This window comes from Centroberyx gerrardi, chromosome 14 (assembly GCF_048128805.1).
Source record: "Centroberyx gerrardi isolate f3 chromosome 14, fCenGer3.hap1.cur.20231027, whole genome shotgun sequence".
NCBI classification, from domain to species: Eukaryota; Metazoa; Chordata; class Actinopteri; order Beryciformes; family Berycidae; genus Centroberyx; species Centroberyx gerrardi.
The window spans coordinates 1,301,362-1,306,361 of NC_136010.1; the positions used below are offsets into that span (position 1 = coordinate 1,301,362).

General features: G+C 43.8%; 1 pseudogene; it reads left to right on the plus strand.

Moving 5' to 3' along the window:
- Window positions 1-1,753: 1,753 nt before the first annotated feature.
- LOC139925148 (voltage-dependent L-type calcium channel subunit alpha-1F-like) overlaps window positions 1,754-5,000 on the plus strand; it is a 50,956-nt pseudogene continuing 47,709 nt past the window's right edge.

The window sequence follows — 5,000 nt, forward strand, 5'->3', positions numbered from 1 at the left end:
CCCCACACACACACACTGACCTACACACACACACAGCATGTCTGTAGTTAGGTAGAGAGCTGTGGAGCAGAGTGAGCTCAGGGAAGATGGAAGTAACTCTGCTCATTCTGATCTTTATTATACCGTCGTCTGGGTGAATACTCGATTCTGATTGGCTGTCTGTTCACCGTTCTAAATTAATGCGCTGGCTGCGTAGCATCAGCCTGTATCTAAACTGAGTAACCATAGCAACAGGGACGCAGCCAAAGCCTATCATTTGTTCGTGAAAATCTTGATATTGATTTGGGGACAGTGACATGTCTGGATAGCTAGCTAGTCTTGTTGTTAAACATACTGTCAAATTATATTTACTGTTTGTCGACCGGACACAGTGTTACTGACTGAGTCTTGCTAGCATAACGTTAGCTTCCTGCTCACAGCTGAGCGGACAGGAAATATCTCCCCGAGTCGTATCTGAGGTTCGTCCTATTTACTGGAGTAGTGAACGACGTTTCCATTGCATAAGAACCTTATGGGACGGTAATGATTGTTCCAGGTATTAGTCAAACCCTCAGGTGTTACCAGGGAAACTGACTTGTGAAAAACTTTAGATTTTGATTACAAAACGCATGAAAATATAAATTAATGGTCTTCATTTTTTTTTCCTTTTGCAAGTGACCATGGTATAAGCGGGATAACGCTTATACCGCGATTAATATACACTCACCGGCCACTTTATTAGGTATACCTGCACCTGAACACAGACAGCCAATCATGTGGCAGCAGCTCAGTATAAAGCAGCAGACTGGGTGGAGGTTTAGTTTCTGACTCAACAGATGATCAGCCGCTACTAGATAGTTGTGAGTGTATATATACTGTATATACACTCACTGGCCACTTTATTAGGTACACCTGCTCCTTAACGCACATAGCCTGCTCCTTCAAATAGCGAATCATGTGGCTGCAACTCAGTATATAAATGGTTTAGTTTTTTGTTCCAACAAACACTAGAATGGGTGAGATGCGTCATCTAAGCACCTTTGTGGTCTGATTGGTTGGTTCCAGCATCTCAGAAACAGCTGTCCTTCTGGGATTTTCACACTAGAGTTTACAGAGAACGGTGCGAGAAACAAAAAAACATCCAGTGAATGAAAACAGGTTGTTAATGAGAGAGGTCAGAGGTCACAGCAGACTGGTTCAAGCTGACAGAAAGGCCACAAATGCTCCAATAACAGCTCTTTACAACAGTGGAGTGCAGAAGGGCATCTCAAGTTGTTTCCCTTATGATAAATGGGCAACAGCAACAGATGACCAGCCAGTATTAAATAGGTGTACCTAATAAAGTGGCCGGTGAGTGTATATGTTACAGTTAAAGTGGGAAAACGGTCAGTGTACAGATTCGCTGGTCAGTTTGTACATTACCTGATTGCACATGCATCAGTAAATGTGTGTTTTCTTGTGCCAGGAGGCCCGTCTCAGGAAGATGACTGTGAATTAAGAAAACTGAATTTGAATTGGGGAAAACAAATTTGAAATTATTATTAAAAGTTAAATTCAAAAATAATTTATTCAAGAAATTCATTTTTGGAATTCAACGTTTCATTGTGAGCTTGACAAATTCAAATGTTTGCATTTTAAATCCAATCCCTGCTGGCCCTGATCTTCTGTTGTTCTCTGTTCTCCGGTGTTAAATGCGGTCGTGTTCCTCCCTCAGGAACAAGTGGAGTACGTCTTCCTCATCATCTTCACCATCGAGACCTTCCTGAAGATCCTGGCCTACGGTCTGGTGATGCATCCCAGCTCCTACATCCGCAACGGCTGGAACCTGCTGGACTTCGTCATCGTCATCGTCGGGTAAGAACCAGAACCAGAACCAGAAGAACCTGATGTGGTTCTTCTCTCTTGTTTCTATCCGTCTTCATGTCCTCCGCTGCTCTGTGAGGCACTTTGGGATGAAGCTGTCTGTTGAAAGTGCTTCAGAAATAAATCTGACTTGACTGGAACTAACTAAGCAGAGCGCATGGCCTCTGGCCTGCAGACGCCTGAAGCTAAAACACAATTTATGTGATTTTGTGCTTTTTTTGTTAAGTTTCTTTGACAGCTGACTGGGACTACTGTCCACTGTAAAGGCTTTGCAGCTGCATCCTAAATCTCCAATCTGAGTCTCCATGGAGGAACATGTAGAACTGTGTGTTAGTTAATAAAGTGTAAATCTGTAGAACTGTGTGTTAGTTAATAAAGTGTAAATCTGTAGAACTGTGTGTTAGTTAATAAAGTGTAAATCTGTAGAACTGTGTGTTAGTTAATAAAGTGTAAATCTGTAGAACTGTGTGTTAGTTAATAAAGTGTAAATCTGTAGAAGCAGCTAGAAGCAGAGAGCAGCTGAGTCAGCTTGTTGTGGTGTGGCTGTAGATCCATTCAGTAACGTTCTCAGTAAAAGTGAATAGTGTGATAAGGTGGATTTGGTTACTGTGACACAGTAAACTGTCTTGTCTTTAGCCCTAGTCTCTACTCCAAAACACTCTGAGTTGTAGCTTGAGAAGAGTCAGCTCAGTTAACCTGAACAAACTGTTAGCTAGCTAACTAGCCGGCAAACACACTGATGTTAATGTGAACACGCTAACGCTAGCTGCTACTAGCTACGTTAGCTAGTGTGCTAATCGGATGTGTTAACAACAAGACAGTGATGTTAGCTGACCAGATACTATGGTTAGCTAGCTAACAAGCTGACATTATCTAAACACTAAATCAATCAGATGGATCAGTGATGAAATGATCAGTTCAGTCAGAAACAGACAGAAATTAACCGTCTGTTCAATTCTGTTGAGACGACAGAAACACAGTCAGCTGTTCACAGAGCTGAGGACCTCCAAGATGGCCGCCAGAGGAGGTTACATCACCTGAAAGTGGAACCTGAATGGATAGAACTGTCCATTCTAGTAGTAGTTGGCTAGTACAGCATAAAATGGTGATTATGGAATTAGTTGCTATGGTGACAACACAAGTCTGGACATTAAGGCTGTAAAGTCTGTCACACTGTCTTGAGGCGAGTCTGTCAGCAAACTGACTAACGTAGCTTAGCCTTCCTTTAGTGGAGAAGGACAGTTAGTGTTCTCTGACTTCAAACAGCTAACAGACATCAGCTGAAACAGAAACTCAACTGTAAACTCTTCTGCTAACTGCACAGGTGTCAAAACTCTTGACCGACATAAAAAGACAGCAGCAGGTGACAGAGCTCCACCTGGTGGAGGCAGAGGGAAACTTCATTCAGCTGCAACTTTCCTCCACCAGGTTTCACTGCTTTGGTTCTTGCTGTAAAAGTCACTTTATACAGAAGCTAGTCCAACAGTTCAAATCAAAATGGCCGCCGCTCCGACCGTCCTGGACCGTTGATTTGAATGGGAAAGACCGTTCTGTCCATTCTAGTTCTGTGGTCTCTGCTGACTTCATTCTGAGTCCCGGAGCTCCTGCAGGTCCTTGAAGTCCGTCCTCCATGCTTGTCGTTGTGTTTTGTCCTCGCTGCGGGGCGATGTGACCGGCCGGCCTCGGGCGGCGAGGAGGGTGAGGAGGGTGAGGAGGGTGAGGAGGATGAGGAGGATGATGAAGAGCTCTGTCATGCTGACGCTGCCTCAGGAGCCGCTGCTCCAGTTACAGTCTGTTTGGTTTCAGGCTGAGCGGCTGCTGAGACACAGAGAGTTTCATTTGATTTATTTGATGAGTTTTTATTAGCTGTAGTATTGTTGATTGTTGTGATGTCGTTATTGTGTCTCGTGTGTGTTGTGCCGTGACAGTTGGGTTTCTCTCTGGGATAAATAAAGTTTCAACACACTGAATACATGATGAAGCAGCCAGGCAGTCTGCAGCGTCTTCATCAGGCTGTCTGACACCAACATCACACTGTACAGGAAACTCAGCTCCCACAAACTAGTCCTGAACCTGTTGAAACTCCAGGAGGGGTAGTGAGGCGGAGACTGTACTGCCAGCTGGTCTTCCTGTTAGGTGTCGTGTTCGTGTTCGTGTTCGTGTTCATGATCGTGATCGTGTTCATGATCGTGATCGTGTTCATGATCGTGTTCGTGTTCATGATCGTGTTCGTGGTCATGATCGTGGTCATGATCGTGTTCGTGATCGTGTTCGTGATCGTGGTCATGATCGTGTTCGTGTTCATGATCGTGATCGTGGTCATGATCGTGTTCGTGTTCATGATCGTGTTCGTGGTCATGATCGTGTTCGTGATCATGATCGTGTTCGTGATCATGATCGTGTTCGTGGTCGTGATCGTGATCGTGATCGTGTTCGTGGTCATGATCGTGGTCATGATCGTGTTCGTGATCATGATCGTGTTCGTGATCATGATCGTGTTCGTGGTCATGATCGTGGTCATGATCGTGTTCGTGTTCATGATCGTGTTCGTGGTCATGATCGTGTTCGTGATCATGATCGTGTTCGTGATCATGATCGTGTTCGTGGTCATGATCGTGTTCGTGTTCATGATCGTGTTCGTGATCATGATCGTGTTCGTGGTCATGATCGTGTTCGTGATCGTGTTCGTGATCGTGATCGTGATCGTGTTCGTGGTCATGATCGTGGTCATGATCGTGTTCGTGATCGTGTTCGTGATCGTGGTCATGATCGTGTTCGTGGTCATGATCGTGGTCATGATCGTGTTCGTGATCGTGTTCATGTTCGTGTTCAGACTGATGAAGACGCTTCCTGGCTGCTGTCAGCAGTTTGAACTCAGATCAGATGTGTGACTTGAAACTTGAAGGAAATTCAATGAGATAAAACCATATTCAGTTATGATTTGGAAAAGAAAATAGGTATATATGTGAAATATGGAATTGAATTTAAAAGCAAATTGTGCATTTTGAAGATTAAAATCTTTTCTTTTTTTTTTCAGTTTACCCATAGACCTCAGTATTTACAGTACACACTGTGGGTTCAGACCATGCAGGAAATCAAGAAGACAGATTTTCAGATTTATTACATTACAGTCACTTCTAGTCAGAGCAACACATTTC